The following is a 25,695-nucleotide window of genomic DNA, read 5'->3' on the forward strand; positions in this document are numbered from 1 at the left end:
ATAACACATACATTTCAATCACTAAAATCTTATCGTTAATCTAACTTAAAAAAAATTATTGGAAATTTATTAAAATTCGGTTTGATTTTAATCATGCTTATTAATGGAATTAAGGTATTAGAAAGCGGTAAAATTCCCGATATAAAAATTTGATGGCCGGAAAGGAAGTCTGGTAACATTGAGCCCATTCCCAGCGCGTAAGTAATAAAATTTAAAAAAATATTGCTTATTGTAACATTAATTCAGTCTTTTATATTACTTTATTATTAATGAAATTCATTACAAAGCAATAATAATAATAATAATAATTACATCACAATAATTGTTACTTAACAATTATTGTTAAGTAAAAATAGACTTTTATCAAGGGACTAAATAAAGGCTCAATGAAGCTGTGGTAAAATATCTGTTTTGGTATATAAACTGAAGAATCCCAAGTACCAGATCGGGGTACTTGGGGTAAGTTTGGTTAAATTATACTCATAATTTATAATTATAAGCAGATTGCTTAAATTGTATCTCTCTTAGGTACGTCTGGAAGATGTTTGAATAAAATTGGACGAGTAGAAACAAAAAAAAAAGGTTAGTGACTGAATCCCAAGTACCAGATCGGGGTGGTTTTTTTTTTAATGAGAGTTGATGGTGTTACTAGAATATTTGTGAATAACTCAAAATCTAGAAATCCTAGGTGATCCATATATTTTTTGGCGAAACCAAAATCAAATTCCGAACAAAACCTTTTTTGAAGCAACTTTTTTCTATCAAAATTCATAGAATTTTGCTATGTTTAAATGTTTGTTCCACACATTTCAATCAATATATTTCTTTTTTTGTAATACTGAGTTAAATCGATTTCCCCAAGATAGTGAAAATTTATTGATTTTGATCAATGTGTTGGAAACCAGAGGCCTAATAATTACACTGTTTACGGCATCTTAAAATATGATTAGAAACTTCAAAATGTCATAGTACTTGAATTTTTTCTGCGCAACCATTTGATCTGTTTATGTAGTCCTCAAAATACCATCACCTCTGATTCTTTCCTTATTTTACCGCTACATTTTCCCTAATCAACTTTCCTAAGTACAGATGTCCTGCATATATATATGAAACTTAGTTTTAAAAATATCACGTCTTTATAAAAAGAGAAAGTAAAAATAAAAAAATAAATAAAGAAAGAAAAATATATGAATATTAATAATTTGACGTTCGGTAGATCCAATGAAAATTATGACGAATAATTTTTAAAAATTTAAAATACGATCTAACTTTAAAATTAATACTAGATTTTAACGCCCCCAGAAATTTTTAATTGAGGTACTTTTTCAGAATCCGACAGCCACTTTTTTTTTCTTCCAAATCAGTAGGTATTTGCAGAGAAATTATAAATATAATCTAAGCAAACTTAACCTACGCTCGCTAGTCTAGGTTTGCGAGCGAAGCGAGTTTAGGTTAAGTTTGGTTAGATTATACTCATAATTTATAATTATAAGCAGATTGCTTAAATTGGACCTCTCTCAGGTACGTTTGAAAGATCCATGTTTGAATAAAATTGAACGAGTAGAAACAAAAAAAAAGGCTAGTGACTGAAGCAAGCGTAGGTTAAGTTTGGTTAGATTATTTTCACAATTTCTCTGCAAATACCTCAAAATACCCATTGATTTGGAAGAAAAAACTGAAAAACGTGGCTGTCGGATTCCGAAAAAGAACCTAAATTGATGTCGAAAAAATGAGGAATCCAGTTAAAATCAGCTGAAGTAGAACCTTCAGACTCAGAGCTCTGAAACAGTTTTACTTTTATCGAATTTACCAGTTTAAAACCTCTTAAATAAAGCGTAAAAAATTAATAATTTTTTTAAGTCAATCAGTAATCGTAAAATTGATCAGGCTAAATTTTTAATTATAATTGATGAAAAATTTAACAAATAATTTCCGAGATATCGATTTTAAACTCCATATTACACAACATTTAATCAGGTAATATTTGATATATTACCTATGGTTTGTGAACGATTGTATTTTATAAATATAGCCTAATTTTTATTTCCTACAAAACTTAACAATAGGTTATGGCATTAATTTACAATTTTATTTTTAAATCTACACGTAGATTTAAAACGTTGTCACTCTTTCCATGAATTATTTATTATAATTCAAACTGGATGTATATAAAAAAAACATACTTGTAGATTTAATAATAATTTAATCAGGCTAGATATAAAGAATATTTTCATAAGAAAATGAAATTCCAAATTTTATTCATATGTTTTTGTTTTGTAGACATTAAAATTTTTAATTTACAAAAGAAAAACCTAAAGAAATGTGAGTTCTCTTTCTCTGCAATAAATACTGATAATTGAATTAGAAATTGCAGGTAGAAGTTCATTTCCCTCCCACCGCACCGTTTCGGGGAATTATGGGCTACCTCAACAATTTTCTTGGCGTTCCTTCCTTCCCTGTCAGTATTTTTAAATCTCTTACTTTTCTTTTTTCTTTATTTCTTCTGTTACTATTTTGTTTTCTTTTTTTGAAGCTTATACTTCGTATAAATCTTTTTTATCTAGACTTTTTGATTCATTTTTTCTCGATTAATTATTAATTTTTTAAGTACGAGATTTCTATTTCTGCTTTGTTTAAACCTTTCTTAACTTTTTCACAATATGTGCTTTTAGGTTTTTTTTTTTATATAATAGGAGAATTTTGTTTGAAATTCTATAATCCATAAAATATATCTTATGAAAATATATCTCCTCTTGTGCATTATTTTTGTTGGTACAGCATTTTTTAAGGGCGGGTTTTTTTATCTGATAAATTAATTCACCAAAAAACTTGAGAAGCTTAAAAATGTAAATTTGTAGCGTGTGAAAAATGCCACGCCTGACCGGGGTTCGAACCCGGAATCTCTGAATTAAAGGCCGAGGCGCTAACCGCTCCACCAGGGAGATCGGTTTTATAAAATATATATATTAAATGTTTCGTTCTTTATAGGAACAAATATATTCTTTAAAAATTTATTTTCTTACTTTTTTATTTCTTTTAAAAGATCCGTGTTTGTCATAATCAAACATTCTGCAGCCTACAGAGCGAATTTGCATTTACAGAGATAGATTTTTAGTTGTATATTAAAAGTTAATTTATATTATTGATTTGTAGAATATTTTTTGTTTTCGTATGAAGTTATTTTCTAAGTTTTTCTTTCTCTTTCTGGGGTAGGAAAAATATATAGCTGTTTAAACACTAGTGTAGATTTTAATACTGTACAATTTTTTCCTGTTATGCCTTTTGAGATAGTTTATTTACACATTCTAATATCTTGATAAATTATCTTGTCTTATTATTTTTTTTTTGTAAGTATTTATTTTTATTTTGGAGATAAATAAAAACATTATTTTATTTTAATTAGTTGTATTTTTTAGCAAAAGAATTCTGTTGAATTGTATTAGAATATAAAATTACTGATATTATTTTTACTTGAATTTTTTTCTGTATTTATAACATTTTCAAATTACAATAGTTTACACGTTTTTTTTTTTTTTTATTATAAATGATTTTTAAAGTTCTAAATGATTTTATTTTAAACCTTAAGATTCATTATTAATTAACTGAATATAAAATACTACATAATATTCTCAAGATTTACACTACACATAACAGTTTTTATCAATATAAATTAAGGCTTCTATTTGAATATTTGTAGAAATTATTAGATATAAAAAAATAGTCATAATTAAAGTATATTAAAAAAAATAAATATGTAAGCTAATTAATACGTGACAACTCTGTTCATTAAATAGCACTAGAAACTGTGATATATTTGTGGTTATAACACAACAAATTTATTAAGCGGACGGCAAATCTTAAGTAAACAATTTCACTAAATCGCTGGTTAGGTCGTAGAGGAGTCATAGAATGACCTGCCAGGTCACCAGACCTGTCTCCTTTGGATTACTTTTTTTGGGAGTATCTGAAACATATGTTTACAAAACAAAACCTCCAGACATTGACTAATTGAAAATAAGAATAACTGACGAATCTGCTCGTAAACCACAAGACATGATACAAGTTAAAAACGGATATTACTTGAGGTTAGCACACTGCCAACTGTAGAGGGGAAGCATTTTGAACATGTATCGTAGAATTTATGTTTTCAAAATTTTTTTCATAAGTAATTTACGATCGAAAACATTTACTGAAAATTGTAAAATAAACATTGTAATATTTGAAGTAAATAATATCAGTTTATTTAGCCCTTTAATTTGTTGTTAATTATTAGTTATTATTTATTATTATCAATAGTATAGCACTGTTTAAAGTTTGTTATTGTATGCATTATCAATGTAAAATTGCAGTAAAAGTATTCATGTAGCGCGTTTTACTTCGTTTTATTATTAACACGATTTTTCCGTCATGCAGCTTTGAATGCTTCGAAGCATTCAAAGTTGAAATGAAGCGTTCAAAGTTGCAATAACTCGATAACGAAGGCATTAACAAAAACGGGTTTCACCATTGTTTTTCTAACAAAATTTTAAATCAAAATCATATGTCATATGTTCACCTTCCTGTTTAAAAAAAATTAAGTTTGATTCAATGTGACAGATTCTAGACGACAACGGACAAAAATTAAGAACCCACCATAATGCAGGTTTTTTTAGCTGTGTAGAACCCCATTTCCTTCTGTCTCCAAATTCCTTTCAGATGTATAATATAATGCTGTTTCCATAGTTAAATATCATCCTGTAAATATCATCTGTACCGGTAAAGTAGCATATCCTTCTTTCTTTTTCCTGTTTAGACTCCGGTACTACCGTTTAGATAATACTTCAGAGGATGAATGAGAATGATATGTATGAGTGAGAATGAAGTGTAGTCTTGTACATTCTCAGTTCGACCATACCTGAGATGTGTGGTTAATTGAAACCCAACCACCAAAGAACACCGGTATCCACGATCTAGTATTCAAGTCCGTGTAAAAATAGCTGGCTTTACTAGGACTTGCCAGCTATTTTTACACGTAGCATATCCTGACCGATTCATAATCAACGCCTAGTAAAAACTACTGAAGATAAATTGATGAAAATTTGTATACACGTTTTTCTTATTGTATAAGTGCACACTAAGAAAGTATTTTTTTTAAATTACGCGTTAAAAGGATTAAAATGGAGTAACCATTAAATTTATTATTTTTTTTATTTCTAGGTAACAAATTTAGATATCAACTTGATTTTTGGTCTGTGTAATCTTCATGTGAATAACTAAAAACCAATTTGTAGATTTTCTGAAATTCTATCCTGAAAGTAGTGATGAAAGGTAAAGAAATTATGAAAAGTGGTCGTAAATTTTTTCGATTTATGACTATAATAAACGAAATATTCATTAGGTTTGGACTTATACATACTCATCAGGTAAACATCTAAAAAACCATTTTCGTTTTGTTTTTAAATTTTGATTGTTTAAGGTGTGCGACAGAGTACTGCGCGGCGGCTTAACCAACACACCTTCTGTCACTGTTACTATACGTGCCACGTGACTGGATGCATCTACCTTCGGTTACTTGAATAAAATCTTTATAATTAAAAAAAAAATTAGAAGCGAAGTACGGTGACCGTACTTCGGTTAAAATAGTAGTGTTTGTCGCTAGTAGTTTGTCGCTTTGATTTGAATCGCTAGTAGTGTTTGTCGGGAGTGACAACAGAAATGCGGGTAAGGCACAATGAACCAATAGAATTGCAGTATTTCGGTCACGTGCCCCTTGTCACACCTATCCACCACCTTACAATATCTCTTTTTCCCTCTGGGAAATTTCCTTTTCCCACACAGTGTTACCAGTCATTATTTTTTTACACAATAGATATTATTTAATTATTCAAATATTTCAAACGTTGATAGAACGGGACTACAGCTGTTGTTGTCGTTTGCTAAGATGTGACGTAATAGAACGGAGAGAGAATTAAATAAATAAATAATATTTAAATTATTAAAAAAGTAACTGAAGTCCTGAACTTAGTGGCTTGGTAAGTCTCCCGACTTACCAAGTCTCCCGACTGTTAACCCGCGCCGACACGGTATCTCACAGACCGTCAAACCGAAATTTGTTGTACATAAGCCATGAAAAATACGAAAATAAAATTAAGTAAATGATTATATTTTAATAAAGTCACGCGCGCGTGTGGGAGTGTGAATAAGATACCTTACCTGAAGACGATTCTGATCGTTGTGGGCTGCTGCACCGGGTGGCAGCAATTGAGGAAGAGATGCTAGTCGAGATCTGGTCACGGACGCGCGGGACATGTACTGTCCTGCGAATACTGTCGGGCGATGAGGGCGTTGAGACCAATATTTCACAACTTTATTTCATTAGATGATTATTTGAATTACGTTAGCGATTTTTGTGTTCGGCACGTGGCAATGACAATTGAATAAATGTTAAATTTAAATATTACTTGTGCGTGCTATTATCCACAAATGTAATAGTATTACAAATTATGAATGAATAATGTTAATAAAAATATAAATATATTATGATGGATAATATTTTAATTGGTAACATTGCGAGGGAAAAGGGAATTTTCCATAAGGAAAAAGGGAAATTTCAATATGGCGGGGCTGTCGTCACGTGAACAAAATACTGCAATCCTTTTGGTTCGTGGCGCCTTATCGGTATTTCTATACTACTTTCGGATAAGTTCAAAATCGGGCAAAATATATTTTATCCATATGAAAGGTGGGTAATCAGCTATAACTAATATTTCTAAAATGGAGGTCTACTATTTTGAAACCCGCATTCATGTAATCACTCAAAGTTTTGGGTCCTATATTGACCAAACAATTCTCTGAAGAAATTACAAAATACTGATAAATAAATTGAACAAGCTTTAATTTTCATTTATCATTATTATTCTCACGATATGAATTTAATAAACACAGAAGGGCCCAGGGTGTGCCCAGCCCCCTGATTTTATGGTATATATATATATATATATATATATATATATATGTACAGAGTGTTACTTTTTAATCGCTCCAGGCGATTTTCTCGTAAAATACCCTCAATAAGAAAATGACATAAACATAAGTTATCAGATTGGAGAGGGACAACTCATGGTGACCTTATATTTAATCTTGAATGTGACCTTGACCTTAATTCAAGATTAACACGATTTTTCAAATGGATTGACCTATTTTTTACCTCACCAATGAAAAGAGCAGAACAGTTTACATTGGAATATGTAGTCACACATATGACCTTGGACCTTTTTTGAAGGTCATACAGCTAGCCATCAAAGATAGTGTTATACAATAGTGTAAAGTCATTTTTTTTGCTCTTTCCCATAGTTTGCGAGATAAATGGCCTAGAATATAAATATTCCAGGAATACTGTATGATTTTCAAAAACGTGTTACTCATATAACACTATCGTCGTATATTAGTATCATTCATATAACACTATCTCTGACGGTTAGCCGTATGACCTTCAAGAAAGGTCCTAACTTATACTTTTTTCTATGTATTCCAATGTAAAATCTTCTGCTCTTTTCTTCGCTAAGTCAAAAATTGGCTAATCCATTTGAAAAATCGTGTTAACTTGAAATAACGGTCAAGCTCAAGGACAAATCCAAGGTTACCATGAGTTGTCTTCCTCCAATTTGAGTAACTTTTGTTTAGGTCACTTTTTTTGTGCGTAGTTTACGAGAAAATCGTCTGGGGTGATTGCAGTGAAACACCATATATATATTTTATATAGAATATTAATAAAATACAGGAACATTGACATAACATTATAACAGTTAAACATAGAAAAAAAAATTGTAATTTAAACTTTTTTTCCTACTTGAAAACGATCTATTTTTCGGTAAGAGACCATTCACTATTTTAGGTATCCTATGAGGTATACTATTTTAGGCATCTCTAAATGTAAAAGGTATTATATTACGTCATTTTTATTAGGGTTGGGTAACCAGATAGTTTTTACGTCAAATGGTTTTTTCAACGGCTTTTTTTAAAAAGGTGTGTCGCATCGCTACCTTTTCCTTTTAAACGTTTTGAGTTGCCCCCATTGGGGAGGCTTGAAGATGTGGTGGTATTTATAAAAAAAATTATGGAGTAATTTTAATGCATTACGGTACTTTAATAGATAGAATTCTCATTGTATATTAATTAATATTTTCTACTCATCAAACAATTAATTATAATCAACTTACTTTTTTATCAGTAACATTATGATAAAGATGAAAATAATCTGTTTCTATTTATATCACTATTAATTTTCATTAAATAGTGAAAATTTAATGAAAATTTTCTTCTTTTTCTTCTTTTTTGCCTTTTATAAAATATGTATAATCCTACTTAAATATTTTTTTTTGTCTTCAGTCATTTGACTGGTTTGATGCAGCTCTCCAAGATTCCCTATCTAGTGCTAGTCGTTTCATTTCAGTATACCTTCTACATCCCATATTTAATAATAAATATTAAATATTTAATATGTTAAATTAATAGACTATGTCCTTCTCTAGGTCATTTTTTAGGCTTTATTAAAAAACGAGATTATTTCAAGTCCTAACGCCCTTTGAAAACTTCTTTAATAAGACAGCTTAAACCTGTTGGAATAAAAAGTTCTATTTATTTATATATTTCATAGTTTAAGCCATTCCAACAGCTTTTACTGGGTTGTTAAGTAAGTATATTGTTCAAAGTATAGCATCGTGTAACATAATCTTGGATTCTTTAAGACGTTTACCGAATGAAGCGCTACATTTTTACTATTTTTTATATAGTTAAATAGGTTCGATTCTAAAAACTAATATCATAAATGAAAGAAAATGGTAATTTATTCCGTAAATCAATCGATACGGTAAAATCATTCAGTGTTCATCTGCTAATTTCAATATACTTTAATTTTTCAACCAGTTTATCTTCGTATTATATATGATTGCTAACAATCGATAATCCCATTTATGGTTATATTTTTAAGTTATTCCCACATTATATTTTTAGCATACGTATTAGATAATATATAGAAGCTATTGCATACTCTAAAAAATCTTAAAGACCATCCAAAATATAAATACCGAAAAATAAAATAAGAAGGTAAAAAATAAAATGTAAATAAAAAAATTATAAGAACGTAAATTTAAAAATATACTAAACCTTTTAAATATTGTGCAACCCTGTTAAAAAATGCTTATTATGCCTACTTGACATTACGTTGAATGGAATTTTCATTTGCTAATGTTCTGTTGAAAGGCAAGCTGAAAGCGATTCATTTAATTTTAACCAAAATTTCAATATTTTTTATTAGGATCAGTCATGGGCATTATATTTTCTTAACAATTTTTTTAAATTTCTATTTTTTCCCGAATTCGTAATGGTTTACATAAAAAGTTAAAAAATTATATATACCGAGTTTTAATAAAATATAAAATCCTGTAAATAACTTTTCAACTGTTAAACAGGAAAAAATCAAATTAAGCAAATGCACGTACCTCGAAACGATCTGTTTTTTCTATATGAGACCAACACATCCTAAGCTCTCAATGGACAATTCAAAATATTTAAAAAACAAATTGTAGATTTGTAACAAGAACTTTAAAGAGCATTGAAAAAAAAAAACAAAAAAAAATATTGGCATAAAAATCTTGATGCTAAAACAACTCTAATCAAAATTAAAAAATGTATTTTTTGCATTTAGTTAAAAAATTTTAAAGTTGTTTACAGTATACCTTAAATTGCTATACAACAATTAAAAATGAAAAAATAATAAAATTTATGTAATAATCTTATCTCAAAACGATATATATCTCAATATGATATCAATATATGGGGAAGGTACTACAGATCATTTTTGAAACTACCTGTTAAAATATTAGATAGTCGCCATTTATCTTTGGGCTCTCTCTCTCTCTCTCTTTTATCTGTTTAGCTCCGGAATCCCTGTAAGGTATTACTTCAGAGTATGTATGAATATAAATAAAATATAATCTTGTACAGTCTCAGATCGACCATTTCTGAGGTATGGTTAATTGAAATCCAACCACAAAAGTACACTGGTGCCCACAATCTAGTACTCAAATCCGTATAAAAGTAACTGCCTTTACTAGGATTTAAACCTTAGAACTTTCGACTTCGAAATCAACTGATTTGCGATGGCGAGTTAACGACGAGACGAGCCCCGTGGGCTATTTTGGTTTGGGCTATCGTAGTCTGAAGTTATTATGTAAAAGTTTGGTCTTTAAGTGCTCTTTAAAATAATGTTTGCATCCTGTCTTTCCATTTTAATTTTGGAGTTCCTCAATGGAGTTTTGGGGGTGCGGTAGTGTCATACCAAAAATGGTGGCACAGATCGATTCTGCCTTCTGTGTTTAGTATATATATATATATATATTTAAGTTAAGAGATTTTGCTCTTTCTTTTTGGAATTATTTATTTCACCAGATCTTCTCCTGGTGAATTTAATGAATTTAAATTCATTTTATTAAAACGTGAAATTTTACGTGGAGTTTTAACAGTATTTAAAACTAAATATTTAACAATATTACGGCTACTGTTAAAATCTATTGTTATACATTTGTAATATTTTTATCAATATAATATGTCACAGTTTAAAACATCTTTCTTTGTAAAAATATTTTCTCTCGTGTTTCTTTTGCTCTTGAAAATGTTTTTATATAAAATAAATCTTGATGAAAAAGATTTTATAACTTAAATTTAAATCTTATTACTTAATATTTGGCGTAGGTGATCTTTTCCTAAATATTTTCCTTAGCCAAAAAATTTTATGTTAAAAAAAATTAATACATTTTTTAATCTAATTAAAAATAAAAACAATACTTTTAATTAAAATAAAGGTGTGTTTACCTTAAGATTCCTGTTTGTAATTTTTTTGGTAGTTACACAGGATGTTCTTTTTGAATGCGGTACAACTCTTGTTCTTCTTATGGTCTTAGGACTGCGTACCTTTTTATTTTTTATTTTACTACTCTCACTTTTACTATCATCTGAAGTTCTTTTTGAATGCGGTACAACTCTTGTTCTTGTTATGGTCTTTCGACCGCGTACCTTTTTTTTTTTTATTTTACTGCTGCTACTTTTACTATCATCTGAAGATAATCTTTTAGCAAAATGTTCACGAAGCTTTCTCTGCATTTTTATATTAAGCTTTGTTTTAAAATCGCTACTATCTATCGTATCGCTCGAAGGATATGTAACATCGGAACTCGTCGAAGAACTAGAAGTGCTATCAGAATCTGTAGAACTTTCAATTGCTGAAAAGGTTTCAAATGAACTGGTGTCTGCTGACGCTGATGATTTTGGTAATATTTTTGACGATGATGATGCTGAAAGATGTGATGAATCTTTTTTCTTTTTCCCAGAAATGCTGCTACTGCTACTTCTCTTTGCACAATAACCACCATAATTACACAAACTAGTTATAATTAAAATTAAAAATACAACTTTCATACTTTTAATAACTAAAAAATTATTCTTATACCTAAAAAACAGATATATATATATTTTTAAATAACAGTTAAACCACATATAATAAATAACAGTATTTTAAGTATAACTGAACCTTTTCAATTATTTTCCACAATGTTATAAAAACTACCTATTTAACGAATAATAAATATAATTAATGTTATCATACGTAATTACTAACACTAAGTTCTAGATGATAAGAAAGTCAAAAAAGTAAACATGATAAAAATCAGATTATAATTAAATAATTGATAATAATAATAATGTTGATGATGAAAGAACAATACTAAAATCGCTTCGTTATCTTTTATTATGTTTGAGTAACACTTTTAAAAATTTTTTAGTACCTTACCCTCATCATTGATAAAACTGTCTGCCTGAACAAGTGCGTATCGTTAATGTTATTACTCCTGTTTCTTCCAGTCAACTCATTATAAAGTTGGTATTACTTCGTTGTACAGCATTTTACGTAGGTATATGCCTGATAATAGAAATATTAAAAATTATATAAGGTTACTTTCAATCCTGAGTTTATATAGGATGTCTTATGAAGAAACGAAAGACTTTCAGGGCATGTTCTATAACTAAAGAAAATGTAAAAAGAAAGGTTCATGTGAATGTTGGTCTGGAAAGCTTCGTATTAGAGTTAAAGGTTATGAAAAGTGTTGCCCTAATTTCTGTTCCCCAGGTAAAATGACCATTCTGAAGTTCTTGGACTAAGAGGTAAATTTGATGGTTTTTGATTTGAAAAATGGAATAAAACAGATGCCAGAAATATATCTCTAATACGTTTTTTATGATTATTTGGTGTCTCAACACATTTATTTTTAGATTATCCTTGTATGGCTTTAAAAAATTACAAAGTAGAAAAGCTGCCAGTACAGCGAGTTTTGAAAATTGAATAAACTCGAAACGCGTCAACATGTGATTTAATTAGGATGAAGCTAAGAAAGGTAGATAATTGTACTCAATATAAAAGTTATATTGGTAGAAAAAGAGGAGAACAGGAAGAAAATAAAAAAGAAACCATTCCGAAAAAAATGAGGAAGGCACGGAAGAAGAGAAACGAAGCTAAAAAGAAGAGATATTTGCGTGGTCCTTGGTTGGCATTTTTGCATAAATAAAAAAATACCAGACTGAATTGCGGTAGAAAAAATATTTTATGTAAAAATGCTATTTAATTATATATATATTGTATATCAAACATAAAAAATTATGTTTTGCGATAACAGTGTTTTGCGTTTTACAATAATTTCCTTTGTAATTATTAGAGATGTAGTTCTATGACCTATTTTATACAGTTTTCAGATAAAACCCTTGTAAAATAATCCCTTAGTTTAAGTTTAAAGCATTTCAGTATGGCTTCATTTTACTCTTGGAGCAGAAATGAGATCGACAGTTTTTGCAAACTATAATTCAAAATTACGGATTCATTTATTTTATCATCTTTTCTTAATTTAACTTTTAGAAAATATCGTGAAATTTTTTTCGTTTCTTTGTAAGGCAATTTGACCAAAGGAAAAAATTTGATGTGGATACTACATGGCTTCCTAGTACGCCTATTAAATTACATATACACATTTTTAAAAGTACATAAAATTTTATTTCACTGATAACTTTTGTTTTTTTTTTTTTTTATTGAATTATTATTTATTGTAAAAATATTTTTACAGTCATAGGTTAGTAATTATTAATAAATCGATATATTTGAATTAAAAAAAGTTTAAAAAAAAGAAACGAAGTCAAATTCGAACCGATGTACCATCCCCTAGTAAGATTAAAATATTGCATTAATTAAAATTTTATTTGGCTGTAACTCTGAAACCAATGAAAATAAGTACCACATGATATATCTTTTAAAAGGTCTCGATGAGGGCTTATTACTGCAGTTAAGAAAATGTCCAAAATCCAAAAGAATTTGGATTTTGGACACAACTAGATTTTTAGTTCACAACTAGACGTTACAACAGTCCTAAATCGAAAATTTACATCCTACGGCTAATCGTTTTTAAGTTATGGAAGATATATACGTACAGACGTTACGCCGAAATTAGTCAAAAGGGATTCAGGGATGATTAAAATGGATATTTCCGTTGAAATCTGAAAACCGCAATTTTTTGCGATTACAAATACTTTCTTTACTTCGTACAAGGAAGTAAAAAATGTTAGGTTGTTCAGTATTTGTGTAAATATCAGGTGTGTATTAAAATGATAAGGGCGAATCTATTCTGTAACTACAACTTAATTATAAATTTGAAATGTAATAACTCGCTCATGTAGCCTCATTCCATTTTCCAACTGATTATTGGTTAACGTCAGTAATGTTTTTTCACTACTGAAATTTTTCTTCAAATAAATGACGGAAGACTAACGAAAAGTCAATATAAAACTAAAATAAATGAAGTAAGTAAAGTAAAATTAATGAAAAGTATCATCCCTTTTTCGAATACTTTTTTACTTCATACAAATTTACACTCTTGTAAAACACCCTTAAAATCCTAGAAAGAAAAATATATATATATATATATATATATATATATATATATATATACAAATAATTAATCTTTCTTATAGCCATTAAAAATTTTGAACGTATTGTAGTAGTGGTATCTTTCCAGTAATAATTGATAAGTATTTATTTATAAGAATTATTGTTTTTAAAAATTCATTAATATTCTGATTCAAATAAATACATTTGATACAATTAAACTACATTTATAAACAAAAATTTGATTAAGTATCTCTTACCCTTGCGGGCGATCGTAATTGTCATAAAATAATTATTGACGTAGATTTTTACCTTTCCTGGCATCGTAGCTTTAGAGCTATGCTTTTAGAAGGAAAGTATGGTAACAATCAAAAAATGGGTGTAAATTTTGTTATATTTCTTGACGTTTCATGACCTGGAGACCCAAAAAAAGCAAAAATGGGGGAGGGCTAATGTTCGTTATGTTATCGTTTTTGAAGCTTAATAACTTAGGTCTGGATAACCCGATTTTGATAAAGCTTTATGCACTCACGTACTTGGGGCAACTTGGTAAAATTTTGAGATCAGTTTTCTAAACATTTTGAAATCATAACCCTACATTTTACCAAGCATGGCACATGCGTGCCATTAAAAAATAAAAATAATATCTTACCATTAAAAAATAAAAATTGCCCCAAAATTCTACCTTCCCCAAAAATCGAAAAAACTATCTTTTTATTTATTGCATATTTTTTTAACCCCTTTTTTGTGTTTACGTAGGCATAATAATAGTGACAGTAACCCAAAAAAATGCTCTTGGGTCATAATCAGGGGTGGGGGAGCCGATCAAAGTTTAAAATATAGATTTTTTGAGTTTTTTTAAAATTTTTTTGGTTATTTAAACTTTTAATATTCTTAAAACTTTAAATAATAAAATTTTAATAATATTACGGTAAAATTCCATCATAATTCTCTTCTACTCACCACCAAAGAAGAAATATTTGTTAGCTTTTTATTGGTTGTACATTTTTCAGTGGTTTTTTTTGTTTCTTCCATTTAAAATAGTAAATTAGAAAAATTAAAAAAAAAAATGTAAAAAGTTCTTTTTGATTTTATAGGTGAGAGTGAAGAAAATAATAAAATTTTATTGAGTTTAAGGATTTTTTTTTGGTTTATTTAAACAATAATGATAATTTTACAATATAACTTCATGATAAATTACCCCCAACCCAAAAAAGAAATCTTTGGTAACTTTTTTCATGTATAATTATTTTTCCACTATATAAAAATAAATAGCCAATGCCAGCAAAATATAAAAAATTTGTTGCCACCTTTTTTTTACTATATAATTACATCCCATTGTTGCGATTACGTTTCATAGTACATATATTTTCTTACTGTTTATTCAAAAGAATTCACCAGTGTTTTTTTTTTTTGTATTTTTTAAATAACATTCCTAATTGATAAAGGAATTACTTGGAAAATAGCTGCTGATGAATACCCTTTTTCCAAAAACGCTCAAATTTGGAAAGGACAATTAGAATAGTTATTAGGCAGTTAATAGGACATTTTATTAGGTTTATCCACTTTCTAAAGGATGTAATATCTTCGTAGGTTAAAAAATAGTTGTGTAAAGTATTTTCCTTAAGTTTTTAATAAAAATTTAATGAAATGAACTTGTTTAGGTAAAAGAAAATAAATAGAAAGTAAAATAAGATAATCTTCGAATTTTTATCTTTATTTTGAAGTAAATTATGATATTCAAATTCACTGGTAAGATATAATAAAGTGAATGTTTAGTAAACTGCATAATCTTTCTAAATGTAGGTGTGAAGGTTTTCTGTAGGTGTGGTATGCAGCTTGTATGTTGTTGGCTAACTATACATTAGTTCAAGACCTGAGACCATTATCGGTCACCAGTATACAGCATTCTTGTATCATGTGTAAACAGAAAGATAAAATTGTTGTCGTATGCCGCTTTCAAAAATATCGTTTCTTATATATTTCCCTTCCCTTTCAACTAATTGATGAGTCTTAATCCTGCCCACTTTCTTGAAATGCGAGAATAATACTTCCCGTAATATATTGAGTTAAAAAAAAATATTTCTTTCGTGAAGAAATAAAGATAAAAAGCAATTTTTTTAATAAAGCTGGCAAAATTATTATTTATTTTTTTTAAGTTTTTTTATTATTTTCTCTTAGTGCTAAGTTCGAATTTTATTCACAGTCGGAAGATTCGAGATAAAAATTATATCATAAGAAATCAAAAAGTATGACTTCTTTTTGATCATAAAAATAAACCAAATTTTGACCAAAAACAATCAAATTAAAAAAAAACACATTGTTATTTGTGTTATTAAACTACATGATATAGAAAAAAGTTGTTAGAAACTTTTTTGTGTTTTTTCTTTTATTGATAAACATAATACAAGAATTATGTTTTAAGAAAAGAAAATTTTGCTCCTATACAAAATGTTTTTTTATACAAAAATTGCTATTTTTAAAGAACTTTTTACTTTGTAGTAATTTTTAAACATATTATTTTTAATTAACCGGGAAATTTTAGAATGGTACGGCCAAGAAAAAAATAGTCCTAAGAAATTGAACGAACAAAATGAAATTGGCCTAACACCTAACACTAGGGTTCGATGATTAATCCAGAAAAGTTGTACGCTGGAGAATATTTGACGATGATTCACCACTGGATTTTTAAAAGAAATACAAATGAAAGAAAAAAGATTTTTAACCCCTCCCCCCGAAAATAATATATCAGAAATTTGAAGACAACAGAAATACTGCATGAAAGGAAATCGGTTTTTTGATAGGATACATTTTAAGTATAATAACAGAATTTCCAAGAAAATGTTTATTTTATCTAAAATGAAAATTAGTTCTTCTTTTTTACTTTCTTGTACGAAATAAAGGAAGTATTATGATCGCGAAAAATTTCGGTTTTCAGATTTCAATGGAAATATCCATTTTGACGATCCCTGAATCCATTTTGACTAGTTTTGGCGTAACGTCTGTACGCACGTACGTATGTATCTCGTATCCCCAAAAAATAGGATTTTGGACTTTTTCTTAACTGCAGTAATAAGCTCTTACTGAGAGCTTTTCAACAATATATCATTAGTGGTACTTATTTTCATTGGTTCCAGAGTTATAGCCAAATAAAATTTTAATTAATGAAATTTGTTGAGCTTACAAGGAGAAGGCATATCGGTTGGAATTCGACTTCATTCCTCTTTTTACTCTTTTCTTTTTTAATATATTGATTTATTATTAATTATTAACCTGTGATTATTAAAAAAAATTTTACAATAAATAATAATTCAATAATAACAATAAAAAATATATATATGAGAAAAAATCAGAAGTTATTAGTGAAATAAAATTTTATGTACTTTTAAAAATGTGTATATGTAATTTAATAGGCGTACAGGGAATTTATGTGGTGTCCACATCAGATTTGGTGAAACACCTGATTATTTAATAATAATTGAAAATTATAATGTAGAATCGTGTTATTTTTATTTATGCATTTGTTTCAGTCTACTTGATAATAAATATCGCTATGAAATTTATTAACCATCTGTTTCTTTTTTGTTCCCATTTTGTTGGTGGTTACTTCATAATAATTTAAAAAACATAGTATTACATACATGTAAGACTTACATTTATTTAAAGAGTAATAAACGGACTTTTAGTATAACCTAATGTTTCAGGTAAGATTGATGAATTAATTGTATGAATATTTGATGTTAATAAAAACTAATATTTTAGCAATTACGTAACTGTCTACTTTTATTAAAGAATTGGAGGATCGTATCTTACTTTCAAATGAAATAAGTTTAAATGAAGTGCAGCAAAAATGTCTAAATGAAATTTAATAAGCGTACAAGGAATCATGTAGTGTCCACTTCAGATGTTTCTAAAAAGAAAAACTAAAAGCATATACTGTATTGTGATAAAGTTAAAAAGACTTAGAACAGGAATAGAAATTACAGATTTATAGAATAGGGAATTAATCAAGGAAAAGTAAAAAAAATCTCGGAGAGGAGAGATTTCTACGAAGAAGAAATTTCAAAATAAAGAATAATGACAGAAAAGTTTATGAAAAAGGCCAGTAAGAGATTAAAAAAATACTAACTATTAGGAAAGAATGTTGAGGGACGATAAAAACTGTATTAAAGTGGTCCATAGTTGGCCGGAAAAAGTAAGCCATTATGACTCGATTTTAAAAATTATTAAATTAATAATATGTATTCAAAGAAAATACAAAAAACATAATTTGAGGCTGTTTATATTTAATTTCTTTTTGTATGATTAATTTGAACGAAATAGCACACACGTGCGCTTTCACGTAAGATGATCAAACGTGCATAAATCTATAAAAAATATCAACAGTGAAAATTTTCTCAATTATGACGACACTTTCCCTGTTACTTGGAGAAAGTAATAAATTAGAAAATAATTTCCACAAAGCCTTTATGTTATCATTATAATGGGAGTATATTATATTAATGTGCCTTTCAGAAACATAGTATCAGGAAATTTAATTTTTAAAACTTCTGATCATTCCATTTATTTTTACTGAATGTTCTTTAAAAATGAAACATTTCTATTTAAATGATTTCTTAAAATGTGAATTTATGTATAATTTCCATTTAAATTTAAAAGTTCTTAATTTTTATTTGAATTTAATTGCAAAAGTATTATCTCGTTTTCATATGATTGCACTTATTCTTGTAGTCGTATTTAGATTAAACTTCTTAACAAAGCGAATTTTTCTTTCTTTACGTAATATTCTTTGTAATTCAAGGCAATTTATATGTGTAACTATTTGTTGCTTAAACAACAACAACAAGTTTATTTAAATCTTAATTGTTTTAATTCATTAGAATTAAAACGTTTTACTTTATTTTGCTTGAATGTTCGGTTCGGTCAAGGCACGTTACTATTATACATTTTATTCGGTATTCTTGTTCCAGTGGATGAATCCGTTATTAAGAAACGGACATTGCGTCACCTTCCGCCTTCGATCTGGATTCCTCAATAAACCCGTGAAATACGAATGCATACACCGTAATGTTGCCTCCAGCTTGACATTCCCTTTGATATTCTGTACAATTTCCTAGTAATAGTTTCAATGACCGGCTCTTTTTTATGCTTTTCAAAATACGGTATTTACATCGATTTTTTGTAAGTCAATTTTAGGCTAGTTTTGAAAATCGCTTGGACTATCTTTTGTTAATAAGAATAAGTAAATCCCGGAATTATATTTCCTTTTACCATTATAGGACATTTTTTCTTATAAACAAATTAAGTCTTATTAAGCAATTTGTATTACTTCAATTGTTTCTGTTTATTAATTCACCATATTAGCTTGAAGGTTGTGCGTGGGAATATGAAATGAAAATTTTGTATTATGAAAAATGCCATGCTAGACCGGAATTCAAACCCGGGATCTCAGGATGAAAGGCCTAGATTTTATCATATATATGATAAATATCATGTATGGTTTAAAATATCTGAGAATTTAACAGTGTATTTGACAGTTTTTTCTCAATGGCTCTATAATACTCAAAATTGTGTTTATTGAAAATAGAAATGTACGAGTATATAAATAAACGAATACAATTATGTATGTTATTAGCAAGTAGAGACAGTTTTAAGATATCTTTTGTGGTTAAAATATCCTCAATAGTAAAAAATAAATAAAAATTATGGTGAAGTATAGATTAATTTAAAAATCATTATTTCAATATTAATAACCTCGGTTGTTTTTTAATTAAAAAAACAAACTTTGCAAATAAATTAAAATTAGGGTACATTCATTTTTTATTTATCTTTTCAGGTAATGATGAGATAACATCATCGATTATAAAAATTTAAAAAAGAAGAAAGGGAAGGGAATATTTTACGAATATCTAAAAACAATAACGGTTTTATCAAACAATGGAATCTTTTAATTCCTTTTAATTTGATTTTTGTTTTGTCGCTGCACAATAAAAATTAGCTGAAATACAATTTTTGAATGTTATCAGCCATTAAAAATATTCTGTTTTTTAAATATTTTGGTAAGTGTGTGTAACTCCCTGTATATGAGTGTTAAGTGTAATCGTATAGTGTCGTTTTTTACTTCCTTGTACGAAGTAAAGGAAGTATTGTGATCGCGAAAAATTTCGGTTACAGATTTCAAATCTCAAATATATTAAATATATATAAATATATATTATAAATCTCAAATATCTTAAATATCCATTTTGACCATCCTTGAATCCATTTTGACTAGTTTCGACGTGACGTCTGTACGTTTGTACATATGTCTTGCATAACTCAAAAACGATTAGCCGTAGGATATTGAAATTTAGGATTTAGGACTATTGTAACATCTAGTTGTGCACCTTACCTTTCGATTGCAATCGACTGGATCAAAAGTATCCAAAAAAAGCCCACAATCCAAAAAAACTTGGATTTTGGACTTTGTCTTAACTGCAGTAATAAGTCTTCAATGAGAGATTTCCAACGATATACCATAAGTGGTACTTATTTTCATTGGTTCCAGAGTTATAACGAAATAAAATTTTAATTAATGAAATATTTTGATCTTACAAGGGGAAAGCACATCGCTTCAAATCCGACTTCATCTCCTTTTTTTAATTTAAATATAATGATTTATTAATAATTATTATAACCTGTTAATTTAATTTTTATTTACAATAAAAAATAATTCAATCATAACAATAAAAAAAATCAGAAGAATAAAATTTTACGTACTTTTCAATTTTTTTAAAATGTGTGCGTGTAATTTAATAGGCGTACAAGGAAGTCATGTGATGTCCACATCAGGATTTTTATTATTATATTCTATTTAAATAAGTAATCACCAAATAAAGTTCAATAATTTTGTTGTTCTTTATATTCATCCATTTATAATGAGTGATAAAAGTGTGAAGTATGAGGCTGAAATTAACGGGATAATTTGTGACGTTTACGGGCCAAATATTATGAGTAACATTAAAGTAAGACAGTGGTGCCGTTCGTTTCCACAAGGGCTAACGAATGTTGACGATGAAGAACGTAGCGGCAGGCCGTCTGATAACGGGTAGTTTGATTGACAATGTGAAGTTTTGACTGGAAAATTGGGCTATAAAAACTGTTTGTCGGACCAGTGCCGAAGATGTTAACCGATACACGCGAGGAAAAAGTCTGGCTGCAGCTCATGAATTTTGTACCATTACGAAAATGTTGGGGATGAATTGTTTGATTACATTGTTGCTGGAGGTGAAAGCTGAATTTCTTATTTGAGCGATCAGACGAAAAAGCATTCATTACGTTGGCGGTATTCATCAGTTACTTATTCGAAGAAGTTTCAGACAAGAACGTTTGGTAAATAAGCTGCTTATGGCTACTGTTTTTTTGGGGTGTGTGTTGCTTGTCGAATTTAGTGATCGCGTAATTACTGTGATTGCCTACTCGTATTACGAAATGTTGAAGAATATTAACCATAATGTACATAGAATAAGTCGGTATTAAATAAAGAATAGAGTGTTTCAAGTACTGTTACTAATAATGTGTAAACAGAATACGTATTTATTAACTCAGTTTTTTTATTTGTTTGAATTAGGAACTAAATACCTTTAGGTGTTTCAGTCTCAATTCCGATTTCTAATCCGATTCTATTCCGACTGATAATCTAACTGATATTAAAAAGTCGTGTTGCAAAAATGTTCAGTTATATCCAATTTCTGTACAGTGTTCGTAAAGTACAGGTCTGAAATAAATATAGATAAGTATGTTAATATGTAAGTAAGTATTGGTGCTCGTATAAATAATATAATTTATTAAATAACTTTTCAACAGCTGAAAACAGAAATGAAATCTAGCAAATGCTTCTACTTAAAAACGATCCATTTTTCGGTATGTATCCACTCATTAGGATGTATTGTGGGCCACTTTTAAAACTAGCTGTGAATAATAAATTAGATGGCCACCGTTTTGGTTAGGGCAGTTGTAACCCGAAGTTTTTTGTCAACATTTTTATTCAAAACCTGTTAAAATGATGTTTTACAACCCTATTCTTTTAATTTAAAACTTTTGTGTCCCCCTCTGCATGCTTTCCGGAAAAATGTTGTATTGGAGGTAGAAGCATTTGCTAAAAAATTATATTTAACTGTAGAAAAATTATTTAAGGATTGCCATACTTTATGAATATTTTATTTATTTATATTTTTAAAAAAATTTTCCACTGTATTAAACTACAATTTTTAATGATGATAAAATTATAAAATCAAAATCACCAAATACAGTAGATTAAAGCATAAGACACACTTAACAACTGTAGCGCTTTCGAAGTCAGTACTTCATCGTCAGCAAATATCCGCAAATAGTTCTTTGTCTTTTACTCTATCCCATACCATGGCATGATATTGATTGATTACTTCTTATTGAAATATTATAAAACTCTGATGTCAGTTCTATCAATTTATGTAACGTACCATCGTATTCTCTTTGTTTACTTATTAGTTAATTTTTAAATTTATTGTTATAATATCTTTCCGGAAATCAATTTCCCTATTTTTCTTTTTAGGGATAAAAGTAAAATTACTTTCCCACCCTATAATATCACTATTCTTGTCATGACGGATGATCTGGATGATATTTGGGGTCTTAATATCCTGTAGGATATAACAAAATAAACAAATATGACAAGTGTGTAAAGGCCACTTGAAAACTTAAGCAGCAAGGCCTTGCCACTTAAGTATTTTAAACTGACTAATGAATAACGTACAACACTTTCATCTATGTAGGATTTTCCTGTAGAATCTTCTATTCAAGATCGTTTCGTTTTGTAGTTTTGAGGTTTTTTTTGGCTTTTCTAGAAAGTTTAAAGTTCGGCCGAAGTTATTTTATCGTAGCTGTGTTGTCGTTCAATGCCAGAAGAATAGGAATGAATGTCTGTACATCATTCATTCATCACGTAATGAATCAGGAATATGTTAAGCACGTCCATCGTGCGTAGAATTAGCATAGGTGAACCAAAATATAACAAATTTGGTTCTTGTTTAATTAAACAAAGAAAGTGAAATTTCATAATCATATGAAATTTAAAATTGAAAGATTGTGTCTATTGATGATCACAATTACGTATTTGATCAAGTTTTGCATACAATATTTGGCTTCCGCTATAATGATTTCCTTTTATTGCACAAAGAAACAGTAATCCGCTGACAACAGTAATTCTGGATAACCGGTGTTGATTACTTCTATTTTAAATAAGTGGTTTCATAATATAACAATTTTCTTAAATCTATTAAAAAAACAATAATTTTTTATAATCATAAACAATTTTAAATATTATGTAGTATATCATATCTTGGATTACATAATTATCTGGTTTCTTTCATCAGTTATTTTTATAAACTTGTGTCTTAATATCAAAAATTGTTTTCTGTCCTATGTAGGAAAATACAAAGAATTTTCGATATTTAATATTATTATATAACTAAAATTTGTGATCATCTCTTTTAATGAGTTTAACATCAATCAGTCAACCAATAAATAATTTTTTAAATTTCAGTTTTTTTTATATTTATGTTACTTAAAAAAAAAATATATATATACAGTACAAATTAATTCTACAAACATAATGATTAGATGTTATTTAATATATGAAATTACTATTATATTATTACCAAATAATATACGAGTAGAACTTGTATTTATATTTTTCAAAAATACGTAATTTATATATATCTATAATACTTAAGCTGCACATATTACTTAAGATCCAGCATCGGGTCTCAGAATAGTCAATATATTGGTGATTCTACAAATTCTCTATAAATATAAGTTCTATAGAATAGTATATTCTATAAATATATTATTCTATAAATGTTTATATATACGAGTAATAATTTGCCTGTTATAAGACCCGATTCGGGATCTTAAGTTTTATGTGCAGTTGGGCTGAGACCCGTTTTGATGTCTCAGTTTAATAGTGATTTCCAGCTGCTAAGGCGTCTTATTATTCCGGAAAAAACGTCATACTGTAATATGTCATAATCATGGTTTCAACGGTATACTTAGCTTCTTTGTGCATTGCCTCATTCGAAGGTAACGAAGCTATTTCCCATAATTATAAGTTTTGCATTATTATTTTTAATAAAATAACAGCTAATTATTCTAAATAAATTTAATTTTTATAATTTTGTTATTTAGGTCGGCAAACAAGTTAAGACCCATTTAGGGGATTAAATCGAAATAATTTTACATAAAAAGACTTAGATAATGTACATAAATTTCTTTTAAATATTTTAAAATAAAAAATATTTTTCCTCGTTGGAATTTCTCATTAGAAATTTTTAAAGTTCAAAGTTCCTTTCGATTTATGTTATTTCAAAGTGATATAAAGAAACTGTATGCAAATTTTTTTTCCGTTACGAACCACATAAACATAAATTCTTGGATTCCATTATTTCAGATGACTTAATCGTTATAAACTGTTATAGGGATATTTATCCTTGTAAACAGAATAGTGTATGGTAATTACTAGACCCCATTTACGTCTCATTCGATGATTTTTTTTTTTTTTTTTTGATGCATCAGTTTGTGTCTCGCTCTATGAAATGCTGAGAAGCCCAAATTTCTATTTTACTTTTTTTATTGTAATTACATAGAATTTAAAGGTAGAATGAAATTTTGTGTAGAAACTGTACAATTAAAAGAGAAAAAACTTTATACTAGCATTGTAGTTAAGTATTGCTGTTTTGGGTGTACCAGTCAACCTGTTAAATAACTTATTCGACGTAGACAAATTAAATTTAGCAAATGTTTCTAAACGATCTATTTTTAAATATGAGATTTTTAAATGAAAAGGTTAGGTTTATGGTACACATCATTTTAAAGGGCACTGAAAAACAAGAATTTCAAGGAAAAATTTAGGAATATGACAACCCTAACCAAAACAACGGTCATTTAGTTATTTTTTCACAGCTAGATTTAGCATTGGTCTTTTAAATAACTGCTCAACCGTTAACCTTGAGAAAACATAAAATGTAGCAAATGTTCCTACCTCAAAACGATACATTTTTCGCTATGAAACAACTATTTAGGGTGTACTTTAGACCACTTTTGAAATAAGCTATGAAAAATAGTATGACCACCAATTTGATTTGAATATCATAACCTGATCTTTTTTTTTATTATACCCTCTAAAATTATTTGACCCATCCCGGCCGTTTACAGTTAAAATGTTTAAGTTATCCCCCTTCTGGAATCCCCGAGTGATAGAAGATGGTGGTACTGAAAAATAAATCGTTTTGAAGTACAAGTATTTGCTATATCTAATTTTTCTATTTTTAAGTGATGAAAAATAATTTAAAGATTTACATACTTTGTAATATTCCGTATACAGGTCCAACATTGATCAGTTTAAAAAACAAAATGTTTAGTTTGGCATTACTGCATAAATAAAAATTTGTTCGTCTGTAGCAATCGTTAAAGAATACTTATTCATACTACTCTTATCATTAAAACTCGATATAAAATTAAATTAATATAATAAATGCAATAAACAACCAGTATTAAGTAAAATAGATATAAAACTTAAAAGATTAAAACAACAAAGGTAAAGCATTAATAATTAGATCCCATTATCATGAAAATGATCAAATGATATGCAGAATAATGAGTTATTAAATTATTAATTACTATATATTAAAATGTAATTTAAAATAAAAATGTTTTGTAAT

At 28.1% G+C, this 25,695-nt stretch overlaps 1 protein-coding gene and 1 long non-coding RNA gene across 6 annotated transcripts in view; one reads left to right on the forward strand and one right to left on the reverse strand.

Annotated features, from left to right (window-relative positions):
• LOC142321782 (myosin-IIIa-like) overlaps positions 1-25,695 on the forward strand; it is a 361,639-nt gene that overhangs the window by 207,513 nt on the left and 128,431 nt on the right. The gene's annotated exons all lie outside the window — the stretch shown is intronic.
• Positions 11,831-25,446, reverse strand: LOC142321783 (uncharacterized). The gene is made up of 3 exons (XR_012755715.1): positions 25,338-25,446; positions 21,581-21,716; positions 11,831-11,953 (listed from the first exon to the last, which is right to left on the reverse strand). It is a non-coding gene; the product is annotated as an uncharacterized LOC142321783 (long non-coding RNA).

Source organism: Lycorma delicatula, chromosome 3 (genome assembly GCF_047948215.1).
Source record: "Lycorma delicatula isolate Av1 chromosome 3, ASM4794821v1, whole genome shotgun sequence".
NCBI classification, from domain to species: Eukaryota; Metazoa; Arthropoda; class Insecta; order Hemiptera; family Fulgoridae; genus Lycorma; species Lycorma delicatula.